Source organism: Macaca nemestrina, chromosome 7 (assembly GCF_043159975.1).
Source record: "Macaca nemestrina isolate mMacNem1 chromosome 7, mMacNem.hap1, whole genome shotgun sequence".
Classification (NCBI taxonomy): Eukaryota; Metazoa; Chordata; class Mammalia; order Primates; family Cercopithecidae; genus Macaca; species Macaca nemestrina.
The window spans coordinates 70,895,290-70,911,619 of NC_092131.1; the positions used below are offsets into that span (position 1 = coordinate 70,895,290).

The 16,330-nt window shown below is 40.7% G+C and overlaps 1 protein-coding gene across 23 annotated transcripts in view; it reads right to left on the minus strand.

Moving 5' to 3' along the window:
- LOC105478006 (mirror-image polydactyly 1) overlaps positions 1–16,330 on the minus strand; it is a 402,680-nt gene that overhangs the window by 361,513 nt on the left and 24,837 nt on the right. The window lies entirely within an intron of this gene.

Genomic DNA, 16,330 nt, shown 5'->3' on the forward strand with positions numbered 1-16,330 from the left:
GACCTGACAGACAAATTGTTGTGCATGTCTGTGCAGACCTGTCTAGGAGAGGCTGAAGGACTGACACAAGGCACTCCTCTGTTTCTTCTAGCTCAGAACTCAGGTAAGAAAAGTGGCAGGTACTGCTTGTACAGGCTGCAAAGTGACAACAGGTCCACAGAGACCCAGGCCAAGAAATGACTGGGGGAAACATATGACAGACCATCTATGACTTGAAAGAGAAGCTGGAGCAAGACTTTCTGGGAAATTAACACATGACCACATGACAAGCAGCCAAGTATACTGGGGAATCTAGAAAGCCAACACATGCCCAGGCAAGAGGCATGCCCAGAAAAGACCTGAGATCTTAAACTTTCACCTCAGGCTGATCCCCTGGATCAGATTAAATCTAAGGGGTAAAGGAGTGTCCCAGCACATAAGCAATTTGCAAAGACTGAAAGAGGCCCTGGCATTCCAGGAAAACTCTATAAAAACACCAGCTGAACATAAGCTAAAGGAACAGCTGTCAATGATCACACATAACAAGGAACAGTGGCGCAAATAATTTGGAGGCCAGGTGTGGTAGCTCACTCTGTGATCCGAGCACTTTGGGAGGCCAAGGCAGATGGATCACCTGAGGTCAGAAGTTCAAGACCAGCCTGGCCAACATAGTGAAACCCCGTCTCTACTAAAAATACAAAAAATTAGCCAAGCGTGGTGGGGCATGCCTGTAGTCCCAGCTACTCAGGAAGCTGAGGGAGGAGAATCACTTGAACCCAGGAGACAGAGGCTGCAGTGAGCCAAGACTGCACCAATACACTCCAACCTGGGTGACAGGGGTCTCAAAAATAATAATAATAATAATTTAGAAAAGCCTCAAAAGAAACACACTACTATAGCCTTCAACAGGCAAAAAAAAGTGGCGGGGGGGGGGGCCTTGATTAGACGTTTCTCCAAGGAAGACACACAAATGGCTAATACACACATGAAAAGATGCTCAACATCATGCGCTATTAGGGAAATCTATGTCAAAACCACAATGAGTTATGACTCATACCCAGCAAGATGATTATTATCAAAAAATTGAGGCCAGGCGCGGTGGCTCACGCCTGTAATCCTAACAGTTTGGGAGGCTGAGGTGGGCGGATTGCCTGAGCTCAGGAATTCGAGACGAACCTAAGCAACACGGTGAAACCCCGTCTCTACTAAAATACAAAAATTAGCCAGGAGTGGTGGCATGCGCATGTAATCCCAGCTACTCAGGAGGCTGAGACAGGAAAATCATTTGAACCTGGGAGGCGGAGGGTGCAGTGAGCGACATCGCGCCACTGCACGCTAGCCTGGGTGACAAAGCAAGACTTCATCTCACACACACACACACACACAAATTGAAAATACCAAGCATTGGTAAGGTCATGGAGAAATTGGAACCCCTGTGCATTGCTGGTAGGAATGTAAAATGATACAAAAGGACAAATACTTTATGATTCCACTTATATGAGGTCCCTAGAATAGGCAGATTGATAGAGATAGAAAGTAGAGGCCGGGCACAGTGGCTCAAGCCTGTAATCCCAGCACTTTGGGAGGCTGAGACGGGCGGATCACGAGGTCAGGAGATCGAGACCATCCTGGCTAACACGGTGAAGCCCCGTCTCTACTAAAAAATACAAAAAACTAGCTGGGCGAGGTGGCGGGCGCCTGTAGTCCCAGCTACTCGGGAGGCTGAGGCAGGAGAATGGCGTGAACCCGGGAGGCGGAGCTTGCAGTGAGCTGAGATCTGGCCACTGCACTCCAGCCTGGGCAACAGAGCGAGACTCCATCGCAAAAAAAAAAAACAAAAGTTATTGTATTGTAATTTCACTTAAAAATATTAGCAAACCATCATTTAAAATTATTGCATGACTATAAAGTTTGTTATGCCATTATTCTATTACTGAACATGTAGTTTTATCAAATTTTTAACAATTAAAATAATATTATGGCAAATGTCTTTGTCATAAGACATTTGGAGCTTGCAGTGAGCTGAGATCCAGCCACTGTACTCCAGCCTGGATGACAGAGCGAGACTCCACCTCAAAAAAAAAAAAAAGCAGAATAGAGGTTATCAGGAGCCAGGGGAGGGGGAATATGGAGATACTGCTTAATGGGTACAGTGTTTCTGCTTGGGATGATGAAAAGTTCTGGAAGTTGCTAACAGTAATGTTTGTACAACATTGTGAATGTACTTAATGCCACTCAACTATTCACTTAAAGTGGTAAAATTTATGTTATGTAGTTTTATGATACACATACACACAAACAAGAAAAAATGCTATCTGTGATTAATAAATAGTCCAGTAACAGAGGACTATTATTATTACAATTAGAGTCTAACTATACCACACACTCATACAAAGTCAACAGTAATTCCTTGAAGATGGCCTCAAACCTATGGTTCCTGACCTGTGTGTCAAGGTATTCCCTAACACTGCAGCAAACACAAAGGGATTAAATATTTTAAATTTTCAAGAGAAGCAATGACATCTGTTGAACATTATGTGAACTACTAGTTCAAGAAGGTTCACTGTTGGATCATTAGATCTCACTACATTCTATTCAATGAATTCCTATCTTTACAAATCTGGGTTTACAACAGTTACTGGGATAAAAAGCAAGTAGCATGCAAAAATCAGTTTGGAACAAGAGAAAACAATAGCTCAGAAGTAGCATAAAAATATTAAGACACTAAGGGCATCATGAAAAAAAGTTTGGGAACATACGCTTTAAGAATTCAGCTGGCTGGGCACGGTGGCTCACGCCTGTAATCCCAGCACTTTGGGAGGCCGAGGCAGGCAGATCACAAGGTCAGGAGATCGAGACCATCCTGGCTAACACGGTGAAACTCCATCTCTACTAAAAATACAAAAAAAAAAAAAAATTAGCCAGGCGTGGTGGGGGGCACCTGTTGTCCCAGCTACTCGGGAGGCTGAGGCAGCAGAATGGCGTGAACCTGGGAGGCATAGTTTGCAGTGAGCCAAGATCGCGCCACTGCACTCCAGCCTGGGTGACAGAGCGAGACTATGTCTCAAAAAATAAATAAATAAAAATTTTAAAAAAAGAATTCAGCTAAGGGGACCACAGTAGACCTCTATCAGTACTGCAGGGACGAATAAATGAGTAGTAGCTAGAATGGAAGCGTACTATATTCTAGGTTATGCTAATACTTTAACAAAAGCAACAGTCAATAATTAAATTAAAGGTTGGGGGCTAGGTGTGGTGCCTCATGCCTGTAATACCAGCACTCTGGGAGGCTGAGTCAGGAGAATTACTTGAGGCCAGGAGTTCAAGACCTGCCTGGGTAACACAGCCAGACCTCGTCTCTACAAAAAATTTAAAAATTAAAAATTAAGGCCAAGCATGGTGGTTCATGCCTGTAATACCAGCACGTTGGGAGGCCGAGGTGGATCACTTGAGCCTAGGAGTTCGAGGCCAGCCTGGGCAACACGGCAAGATCTCACCTGAAAAAAAAAAAAGAAAAGAAAAAAAGAAGGGACCGGACAATGTTGAAGACGAAGCCCACAGCAGCAGATTGTTTTCCTCTATTTTCAAGAAAAAAAAATTTATCATGTCCATGCCCTAACTGAACAGGACCAATGATTAACAGCAGAAACAATAACTAACATCACAGACGTCTCAATTGAATAGGCTTACATGATTCTGATTGAAGAATAAAGTTGAGCAAACTTTCTACTCGATGGGTGCCAAAACCATTGCACCCAGATCAGCTGCAGACAACAGCAGAGCTTTCAATGGAAATTTTTTAAAAGTAGGATCAAGATCCTGAAGCATTTCTTTGAAGACTGTAACAGAGATAAACATGGTTTTACAGCAGTATGATCCTGAAGACCAAGTCCAACCAAAGCAATGGCCACCAAAAAGTAAAAGTGGTCCAGTCAAAGCAAAAGTGGACTGGTCAAGAGCAAAGGCCATGGCAACAGTTTTTTAAGATGTTTGAGGCATTTTGATTGACTTTCTAGAAGGCCAAAGGATGACAACATCTGCTTATTATGAAAGTGTTTTGAGAAAGTCAACAAAAGCGTTAGCAGAAAAATGCCTAGGAAAGCTTCACCAGAGAGGCCTCCTTCCCAACAGCAATGTTCCTGCTCATTCCTCTCATCAAATAAGGGCAATTTTGCAAGAGTTCTGATGGGAAATCATAAAGCATTCACCTTATAGTCCTGATTTGGCTCCTTCTGACTTCTTTTTGTTTCCTAATCTTAAAAAATATGTAAAAGGCATTCATTTTTTATCAGCTAATGATGTAAAAATGACTGCACTGACATGGTTAAATTCCTAGGACCCTCAGTTCTTTAGGGATGGACTAAATGGCTGGTATTATCATCAACAAAAGTGTCCTGAACTTGATGACACTTATGTTGAGAAATAAAGTTTATATTTTTTATCTTTTAATTCCATTTTTCCAAAAACTTTTTGAAGCCCCCACATATAAACTTTTTGAAAAAGTTAAAAGCTTTTTGAAAAAATATGGAAGTTAAATACAGCCAACTGACTACTTCTTGGGACCAATTTATATTTAAATTGCACTCAGGCCACAAGTACCTGATGTTAACATTTGTAGTGGCTGTATTAACACTGGCCCCAGCAATCAAAGAATGACTGGAAATTTTAGGGAGTATTGAATTACTGAATCAAGCCCAAATGGTGTTGAGTGGCATTTCATGATGAAATACATGTGTTACCCCAAATAGTGACACTAGAGGGTGCTGTCTTCCAGAAGACTGGTCAAGACTGGCATCAATTTAGAAAGATGAAGCTATACATGCATGGAGTGGATGCCTCACTAAGCTGATGAAACGGTATACACCTCAGCTACAATGGAGAAGACTTACATAATCACTTAGGAAGGACTACTGAATAATTTAAACACTGTAGAATCTGGCAATTTTAGACTGGCCAGATTTTAATCTTTCTGCCTTGGCAGTGTGATATAGCAATGGGATTGCAGGTTCATTAAAAGAAGTAAATGAAAATCAAATTTGCTTGATCTCCAGAATTAGAAAATATGTTGGCAGGCTGATTTAAAGGCCCCAACTGACATGATACGTGTGAAAAATTGAGAAAAAAAGTGAATTTGGTCTTAGAAAGATGATACATGCAAGTAAATGCCTCCATCAATACTATAAAAAGGTACAAGTATTGCTGAAAGAGAAGAAAAAATAATAGTCAAAATGGTAAGAGGATATTAAAAGGTACAAGTATGTGTTGACAGAATAGGAAAAAGAATAGTTAGAATGGTAAGAGGACATTAGAAGACTTGTGAAGAGATATAGTTGCAATTTCCATTTTCCCATTGGATGGCTCAAGTCCTGGTGATCACAGGAATACTAGTATGTTTCTCCTTTTATATAAAATATTGGGGAAAAAAATGTGAGACAAATTATAAAAAGATGACTGAACATGTGTAACAAGATACTAATAAGGGACAGAGAGTAGACTGTGAAGAAAAGAGTTAAGTTGATCTAGACCTTAACCAAAACTCCTTATAAACCCTGATATATGAAATGTATTAGCTGAGTGATAATTCTTTAATTAGTAACTTCTTTTAACTTTTATTTTCTAAGTATTACTTGTATTCACAGTGTATATTTATATCATTGTGTACTATAAAACAGTATATATTAGGTAAACTGTAGAAGTCAAGTATGATTTATATGCCAAACAATAATAAAATATTTTTTATTTTTAATTTAATATTTTTTAGAGACAGTGTTTGGCTCTGTCACCCAGGCTGGAGTGCAGTGGTGTGGTCATAGCTCACTGCAGCCTCAAATTCCTGGGCTCAAGTGATCCTCCCACCTCAGCCTCCTGAGTAGCTAAGACTACAGGCACATATCACCATATCTGGCTACTTTTGTAAAATTTTTTGTAGAGATACAATCTCCCTATGTTGCCCAGGCTGTTCTTTAACTCCTGGCCTCAAATGAGGCTCCCACCTCAGCCTCCTGAAGTGCTAGGATAACAGGTGTGAGCTGCTGCTCCCGGTCTCTAGGGCTTTTATTCAGTTTTCTCATCCACACCTCTTTGATAGCAATTTTTTTAGTGATTAACCTTTACTGATTGTTCCAAAACATTCATCTTATTTTTAATAGAGAGAATGCTTTTTATAATGAGTTTCCATTAGCTTATTTTAATATATTAAATTACATAATTATGATCACAGATACAATTAGTATAAACAGGTTTGAGAACAAACACACCTGACACTACTTTTTAAGTATAGAGATCAACTGGCAAAAGCAGAAGTATCTACAAGACACTCATCTACTAGCCTTAGTATCAAGCACACTATAGAAATCAGTCAGTATGTTAATACCAGTGGGAATGGAGAACTTCCATTATTTTGGCAAATCATTGAGTGGAAGCCATTTATAATAATTTCAACTGTATATTGAAAATATTAGCTGGGCACGGTGGCTCATGCCTGTAATCCCAGCACTCTGAGAGGCCAAAGCAGGAGTCTTGCTTGAGGCCAGGAGTTTGAGACCAGCCTGGGAAACTCAGGGAGAACCCATATCCACGAAAAATAAAAACATTAGCTGGGCATGGTGGTGAGTGCCTGTAGTCCTAATAACTCCAGAGGCTAAGGTGGGAGGATCGCTTGAGCCCAGGAGTTTGAGGCTGCAGTGGGTTATGACCACACCACTGCACTCCAGCCTGTGTGAGAGCGAGACCCTGTCTCAATAATAGTAATAATAATAATAAAATCTTTTACATTTTCTTGGTCATTAGAGTACTGACTGAAAGTATAAGGACAGACCAATAAAAACTCACCATCTCCACCAATCAACTGTATACATTCTCCACACATAACAGGAAAATAACATATAGACAGATAGATAGATAGAGATATATGGAATAAAATTATATTTTGCCTCTAGTTACATAATGAATAGGAAGAGTATTGAACTGTATTATATATTGGTTTACTTAAGTTTAATATTATTATCTCATCAGCTGCATTCCCTTGTTTGCCATGCAGTAGCACAATATCATTAGTATCCAGCGCCATCTACTGGAGAAATAGACTCACTTTGCAAAGCTTATGTGTCAGTCCTTTTTATTAATTTTGCAGTAAACCTAACAAAACTTTTAGGAAACCCAGCTTTTCATCTATAACATATAATTACCCACATTTTTCCTAATGAAGATTCTGACCAAAATTATTCGTTTGATAAGTAATATTTATGAACACTTGGGATTTCTTCAACATCTTCTAAAATTTTCCCATAGGAAAAAGAAAAGTGGCAGCTCATTTCTCCACGGAAAAGCTTAGTATTCATGCTGTCCCTTTAAGGAAGATGATAAAATATACAAAGTTACTCCACCAGATAGAGATATGGAGCAATACCCTGCAAGCACCACTGTAAAACTCTCTTCAAAGTTCTACTGGTCACAATAACAAACAGCTAGAGACATACACAAAAGCAGCAGCAGGGTTTCTCAACACTTTGTTGACCTTTTCCTATTAATAAATAACATGGTAAAACATTTTTGTATTTCTTAAAAATTTGGTGAAAATTATTAGTACTGTTAGAGTAGATTTAAGATTATCAAAATTCACCTCTTAATAACTATTTTTAAATGCATATTTATGTATTTTAATTGACAAGTCAAAATTGTACATATTTATGCACAACATGTTGTTTTGAAATATACATTGTGGAATGGCTACATTGAGCTAATTAACATATGCATTATCTCACATGTCTTTTTTGTGGTGAAAACACAAAATCTACTCTCTTAGCAATTTTCAAGAATATAATACATTGTTATTAACTGTAGTCACCATGTTTTACAATAGCTCTCTTGAACTTATTCCTCCTGTCAAACTGAAATTCTGTCTCCTTTGATCAACATCTCCCCAATCACTCCCATCCCCAATCTTTAGCCCCTGATAATCATCATCTTCCTCTCTATTTCTAAATTCAACTTTTTTAGGTTCTACATATAAATGAGACCATGCAGTCTTTTTGTAACATATATATTTTTAATGTAAAAATATTTTAATCCTTAATGTAACTAAACTTTGAGTCAAACCCTATTTTTGAATCATGATATAAAGTATGTAAATTTAATTCAATAAAAGCCCCTAAAATCAATCACTAGCATAAAGAGGTATATAATCAGTAGTGACAGTAACAGATTATTCCTCCTAATAGTTTTATTTCTACATCGCTGCATAAACTCAATATGGAATTTAAGTGTATATCTCTTCATGTTGTTGACTTAATTTAATAATGTTAATTGGTCTGCTACTCTGTAATGTTAATTCATATAGCCAATGGGCTTTTTTGTTTTTGTTTTGTTTTGTTTTATGGTTAATCTTTGTGGCAAGAATGAATAATGGGCTTGGGTGCAGTGGCTCACACCTGTAATCCCAGCACTCTAGGAGGCCGAAGGCAGATAGATAACTTGAATCCAGGAGTTTGAGACCAGCATAAGCAATATGGCAAAACCTTGTCTCTACAAAAAATACTAGCTGGGTGTGGTGGCACACGCCTGTATTCCCAGCTACCTGGGGGCTGAAGTAAGAGATCACTTGAGCCAGGGAGGAGGTTACAGTGAGCTCAGATCACACCACTGCAGTCTAGCCTGGCCAACAGAGTGAGATCCTTCTCAAACACATACACACACAAATTAATCTTTTAATAATATTTATAAATTTAACAATGCACTCATTCATCTCTCTAGTGCCTGTTTTGCACAATACCTAGAAAAGTATATATGTTTAAATAAGCTATACACTGTAAAGATGTTTGATGAAATTGTTGACTTACTTTGGAAACTTTACCATTTTCAATCTGTTAACTTTTCTTTATTGGTCAGGATACTTATTTTACCAAATCAAATTTATTCATTTATTTACAGACAGGGTCTCACTATGCTGACAAGACAAGGCTGGTCTCAAACTCCTGGCCTCAATCAATTCTCCTGCCTTGGCCTCCCGAAGTGCTGGGATTACAGGCATGAGCCACTGTGCCAGGCCACAAATTGTTTCCAGTATTTCTTCTTTTGGGTGCCTTGCAAAACTAATTACACACAAAAAATGTGAAGCAAAGTATTTTTGATAAGTTGATTTTTTAATTATTGTTTCAGACCTTTAACTAGACCTGAAGAGAGAGGATAAAGATAATATCAGTGGTTGAAAGAAAGACAATTTGCTTCCTAAAGCAAGAACTACATTTCATAGGTAATCCAATACAAAGTTTTCTGCTATTCTCTGGGTCATGGTGCCATCATGTCATTACCATCATACCAAGACCCTAGCAATGAACTGTTTGTTCTATTTATGGGGACAAGAAACTAAACGGTTTTTAGGTAAGGTAAGGTTGGAGTTTTTGTCCTAAAAATGTTTTAATCAGCAGTCACGAAGGCGTCCAGTTCCCCTTAAGACACTGAACTGCAAAAGGTTGCTAGTTCTCTTCCCCAAAATCCACCTAGAACTACTTTAAAAAAAAAAAAAAAAGTCATTGACCTGAGGAATCAACCAGAAACTTCAAGAAATCTGTGTGTCAACTGTCTTGAAATAGGGTTGGGAGCCACCTCAGGTGAAAGGCAGACACTGGTGATGCTGAAAGAATAGGTGAGAGAAAAATGTGTAATGTATATGTTTCTTAAGTTCCAGATGTTGCCTTAGGTCAATCGTCTGTCCCACCAATACAGAAATCCACAGCAACAGCCCAAGCAGCAAGTGCCAAATGGTACTGTCAAGGCAGGGTAAAAATCTTGCTGGAGTAATGAAAAGAGATGGGATCTAACCATCATTTCCTCTTCTACTCTATCCCTTTCCAAATCCCCATCCTATTTGGATTATAACCATACAAGTTCCTATTAAATGTGCAGGAAAATCATATTTCCTAGCCTTATTTATATTTTGGTCGCTTGAATTGTAGCCAAAGTAGTGTGGGCAGACGTGATACAAGCCAATTTCAGGACTTACCACTAAAGGCATTCTGTGAGCTCCTTTAGCCCTCTCCCACAACAACCTTGAGAACCTTGTGATGGTGCCATCACAGGATAGAAGGAGCTTTAATCTCTAAGCCAAACTCTGTATGAGTGAAAAACTTGTGTTGTATTAAGCCATTATTTGGGTGTTATAAGTGCAAGATAGTCTCTCCTATCCTGGTACACAACTTAAAGAGATTGCCGGCCCACTTCCCTCAATGCTGACTAAAGGAGTTCCTTGTTGCAATAACAACAAATGTCAACAGTGATTCTGTGGTGCTTGAGACTCAATAACCTCCAGCTCACCCCACTTCCACTTCTGAAAATACACACCCACATACATACATACACACACACACACACACACATCACACTTCATGTTTTAGACCTTGGATGTGTCTCTGTTCAGCTGCACCACCATTTCCAAACCCCAGATATGAGGAGAGATAGTATACAATGACTCTGTATAGGTTAAATAATTAACTACACTAAAAAAAATTTGAAGTATTGAATACATGAATAGACTATACAGTGTTAATTGATCACCTCTTTGGGGAAATGCACAATTTCATTTGAACAGCAAGCAGTCTCTAAGAAGCAGGAAAAGGCAAGAAACAGATTCTCCCTAAGACATGCTAAAAATCCCCAGCCCTACTGCCATTTTCATTTTAGCCCAATGAAGATTATTTCACATTACTGACCTCCAGAATCATAAGATAATAAATTTGTGTTGTTTTAAGCCACCCAATTAGTGATGATTTTTTACAGCTGTTACAGCAGCAGTAGGAAACTAATACATATGCCTTATGAGTTCCCTAGCTCTCACAGCACCTCATATATTCAGAGACATTTTCAGCTTCTTACAGAACAAACTCAAAAAAGGAGGCATCACAGTCAAGAATTAACTGGACACTGAATTCTCAATAATCAGGAAGCTGCCAAAAATCTTATCTCCAATCTCCCAAGGAGTATTTCTCACACTACCCAGAAAGGAGTCCTAAGCCAGCATGTTAGCTGAAAGGTAAAAGACTTTCCTTTTTTTTTTTTTTTTTTTTTTTGGAAATAGGATCTCACTCCACTGCCCAGGCTGGTGTGCAGTAGTGCAACCACGACTCACTGCAGTCTTGAACTCCCAGGCTCAAGCAATCCTCCCATCTCAGTCTCCTGAGTTACGGGGACTACAGGCATGCACGCACCACCACACCTAGTGATACGGTTTCGCTGTGTCCCCACCCAAATGTCATCTTGAATTGTAGCTCCCATAATTCCCTCATGTGGGAGGGACCCAGTGGGAGATAAATGAATCAATGGGGGTGGTTTCCCCCATACTGTTCTCATGGTAGTGAGTAAGTCTCATGAGATCTGATGGTTCTATAAGGGGGAACCCCTATTGCTTGGCTCTCACTGCCTTCACTTGTCTGCTGCCTTGTGAGACGTGCCTTTCATCTTCCACCATGATTGTGTGGTCTCTCCATCCACGTAGAACTGTGAGTCCACCACATGGAACTGTGAGTCCATTAAACCTCTTTCTTTTGTAAATTGCCCAGTCTTGGGTGTGTCTTTATCAGTAGCATGAAAGCAGACTAATACAGCAAATTACTACCAGCAGAAGTGGGGTGCTGCTGTGGATACCCAAAAATGTGGAATCAACTTTGGAACTGGGTAACAGTCAGGGGTTGGAACAGTTTGCAGGGGTCAGAAGACAGGAAAATGTGGGAAAGTTTAGAGCTTCCTAGAGACTTGTTGAATGGCTTTGCCCAAAATGCTGATAGCAATACGGACAATAAAGTCCAGGCTTAGGTGGGCTCAGATGGAAATGAGAGACTTGTTGGGAACTGGAGTAAAGGTGACTCTTGTTATGTTTTAGCAAGAGGCTGGAGGCATTTTGCCCCTCCCTAGAGATTTGTGGAACTTTGAACTTGAGAGAGATGATTTAGGGTATCTGGCAGAAGAAATTTTTAAGCAGCAAAGCATTCAAAAGGTGACTTGGGTGCCGTTAAAGGCATTCAGTTTTATAAGGGAAGCAGAGCATAAAAGTTCAGAAAAGTTGCTGCCTGACCACACGATAGAAAAGAAAATCCCATTTTCTGAGGAGTAATTCAAGCCGGCTGCATAAATTTGCATAACTAATGAGGAGCCAAATATTAATCCCCAAGACAAAGGGGAAAATGTCTCCAGAGGTCTTCACAGCAGCTGCTCCCATTGCAGACCTGGAGGCCTATGAGGAAAACGTGGGTCAGCCCCAGGGTCCCCATGCTGTGTGCAGCCTAGGGACTTGGTACCCTGTGTCCCAGTTGGTCCAGCCATGGCTGAAAAGGGCCAACATAGAGCTCGGGCCATGGCTTCAGAGGGTGCAAGCCTCAAGCCTTGGCAGCTTCCACATAATGTTGAGCCTGAAAGTGAATAGAAATAAAGAATTGGGGTTTGGGAACCTCTGCCTAGATTTCAGAGGATGTACGGAAATGCCTGCATGTCCAGGCAGAAGTTTGCTGCAGGGTGGGGGCCCTCATGAAGAACATCTACTAGGGCAGTGCAGATGGGAAATGTGGGGTCAGAGCCCCCACACAAAGTCCCTACTGGGGCACTGCCTTGTGGAGCTATGAGAAAAGGCCACCATCTTCTAGACCCCAGAATGGTAGAAGTACTGACAGCTTGCACCATGTGCCTGGAAAAGTTGCAGACACTCAATGCCAGCCTGTGAAAGCAGCTGGGAGGGAGGCTGTACTCTGCAAGGACACAAGGGCAGAGCTGCCCAAGACCATGGGAACCCACCTCTAGCATCAGCGTGACCTGGATGTGAGACATGGAGTCAAAGGACATCATTTTGGACCCTTAATATTTGACTGCCCCACTGGATTTTGGGCTTGCATGGGGCCTGTAGCTCCTTTGTTTTGGCCAATTTCTCCCATTTGGAACAGCTGTATTTACCCAATGCCTATACCCCATTGCATCTAGAAAATAACTAATTTGCTTTCAATTTTACAGGATCATAGGCAGAACGAATTTTCCTTGTAACAGTTGAGGCTTTGGACTGTAGACATTTAGGTTAATGATGAAATGAGTTAAGACTTTGGGGACTACTGAGAGGGCATGATTGGTTTTGAAATGTGAGAACATGAGATTTGGGAGGGGCCAGGGCTGGAACGATATGGTTTGGATGTGTCCCCACCCAAACGTCATCTTGGATTAAAGCTCACATAATTACCTCATGTTGTAGGAGGGACTCAGTGGGAGATAACTGAATCATGGGGCTGGTTTTCCCCATACTGTTCTAGTTGTAGTGAATAAGTCTCACAAGATCTGATGGTTCTATAAGGGGAAACCCCTTTCGCTCGGTTCTCACTGTCTTCCCTTGTCTGCTGCCATGTGCCTTTCACCTTCTACCATGATTGTGAGGCCTCGCCATCCTAATGGAACTGTGAGTTCACTAAACCTTTTGCTTTTGTAAATTGCCTGGTCTTGGGTATGTCTTTATCAGCAGCATGAATGTGGACTAATACACCCAGCTACTTTTTAAAATTTTGGTAAAGACAGGGTCTCACTATGTTGCCCAGGTGGGTCTCAAACTCCCGGGTTCAAGCAATCCTCCCACCTCAGCCTCGCAAAGTGCCGGGATTACAGGCATGAGCCACCACACCCGCCTGGTAAAACATTTTCTAAACAGAGTTCTCTCTCACTCAGTCACTTCCTATAACCAGTTCAAAGATGATTCATGTGGAATCATAAAATACATATTTAGATACAGGTGCTGCCATTTATTAACTCTGTAACCTTTGAGAAATCACTTATTTTTCCTGCTTTAGGGAATTGAGATAAATGGTCATCAAAATGCTAGATTTCACAACCTAGTAAAATCTCCAAAATAAAACTGTTGCCAGGTTTTTATTTCATAAAGGAAGGACTTTAAAAGGAAGGAACAGTCACCATCTGTAATAACCAGCCTCTCCTAAATTAAAGAATATTGTAGCAGGACATAATTTCAAAGAACACAGCCCTTTAAATTCAATAAATTTAACTTTGTAAAAAACACCCAGGAGGGGCCAGGCATGGCGGCTCACGCCTGTAATCCCAGCACTCTGGGGGGCTGAGGTGGGCAGATCGCCTGAGGTCAGGAGTTCAAGACCAGCCTGGCCATGGTGAAACCCCATCTCTACTAAAAATACAAAAAATTAGCTGGGCATGGTGGTACATGCCTGTAATCCCAGCTACTTGGCAGGCTGAGGCAAGAGAGTTGCTTGAACCCGGGAGACAGAGGTTGCAGTGAGCTGAGATCGTGCCATTGCACTCCAATATGGCAACAAGAGCGACACTCTGTCTCAAAAAAAAAAAAAAAAAACAGGAGGATCCTGAAAAAGATAGTGGTAGAGGCAGCATAGTTTTTGAAACTCCTCATATGTCTACATAGAGCAACCAGGATAGTAGACCCAAACCCATAAACAAAATATTATATTTTTAAATATTAAATATTAATATCTACCACAAAACTAAGTAAACACCAGGCCACTCACAGTGGCTCATGCCTGTAATCTCAGCACTTTGGGAAGCCAAGGTGGGCGGATCTCTGGAGGTCAGGAGTTCAAGACCAGCCCGGCCAACATGGTAAAACCCCGAGTCTACAAAAAATAGAAAAACCAGCCAGGTGTGGTGGTGCAGGCTTGTAATCCCAGCTACTTGGGAGGCTGAGACAGGAGAAAAGCTTTAACCCGGGAGGCGGAGGTTGCAGTAAGCTGAGATCACACCACTGCACTCCAGCCTGGGCAACAGAGTGAGACTCTGTCTCAAAGGGAAAAAAAGTAAGTATGGCCCTCTCGGTCTCACTTTCACCTTGCTTGCCTTTCCACCTTCTACCTTCCACCATGGATGAAGACCCTCTCTTCATAAATTACCCAGCCTGTGGTATTTGTTATAGTAGCACAGTACCAAGGAGCAGGACTGTAGCTATAACAAATATCTGAATATCCGAACATAGTTTTGGAACGAGGTAATGGGTAGAGGCTGGAAAAATTTGGAGGAACAGGCTAGAAAAAGCTTAGATTGACATAAATGGAGAGCTTAGGGCAATTCTGTTAAGGGCTCAGAAGATGAGCTGTAGGCCAAGTCTGAAACTTCTTACCAATAACTTAAGAGATGACGATTAGAATCTTGGTAGAAATATGGACAGTAAAGGCTATTCTGATGAGGTCTCAGATAGAAATGAAGAACAGGCATTGGAAACTGGAGTAAAGGCATTCCTTGCTATAAAGTTGCAAAGAACTTTGTTTAATTAGGTCCTTGCCCAAAAGGCTTTATGGAAGGCAGAATTTAAGCTCAATGAACTAAGATATCTGGCAGAAGAAATGTCTAAGCAAAATACTGAAAGAGCTACATGGTTACTTTTAACCAGTCTGGGCAACATAGAGAGCAACCTCATCTCTATAATAAGTTTAAAAAAAAAAAAAAAAAAAAAAGCCAGGCATGTTGGTGCATGCCTGTAGTCCCAGCTACTCAGGAGGCTGAGATGGGAGGCTCACTTGAGCCCAAGAGTTCAAGGCTGCAGTGAGCTGTGATTGTGCCACTGCAATCCAGCCACCTGCAAGACAGAGCGAGATTCTGTCTCAAAAAAAAAAAAAAAAGTAATGTTGTTTTTGCTGTCAGGTTTTGGACTTAATTGGGACCAGTTATCCCTTTCTTCTTATCTATTTCTCTGTTTTGTAACAGTAATGTCTCTCCTATGCCTTTGCCACTTGTATTTAAAAAGCATATAACTTATTAATTTTACAGACTCACAGTGGGAGAGCAATCCGCCTTGGGATGATAGCGCCTTGAGTTTCAACTGTATCTGATTTGTCTATTTATTTATTTATTTATTTATTTATTTTTATATTTGATTTCAATAAGACTCTGGAGTTTTGGACTTTTGAGTTTATGCTGGAACAACTTTTGGGGCTGCTGTTTGTGAGAAGAACATGAGTTTTGTGGAATGAGGGGTAATATGCTGTGGTTTGAATGTCCACTTCAAAACTCATATTCAAATTTAACTGCCATGTGATACGGTTTGGCTCTGTATCACCACCCAAATCTTACGTGAAATTGTAATCCTCACTGTTGGAGGAGGGTCCTTGTGGAAGGTAATTAGATCATGGAGGCAGACTTCCCATTTGCTGTTCTCATGAGAGTGAGTTCTCATGAGATCTGGTTGTTTTAAAGTGTACAGTACTTCACCCTTTGCTCGCTCTCTCTCTCTTGCTCCACAATGTGAAGATGTGCCTGCTTCCCCTTCACCTTCTACCATGATTGTAGGTTTCCTGAAGCCTCCCCAGCCATGCTTCCTGTACAGCCTTTGGAACTGTGAGTCAATTAAACCTCT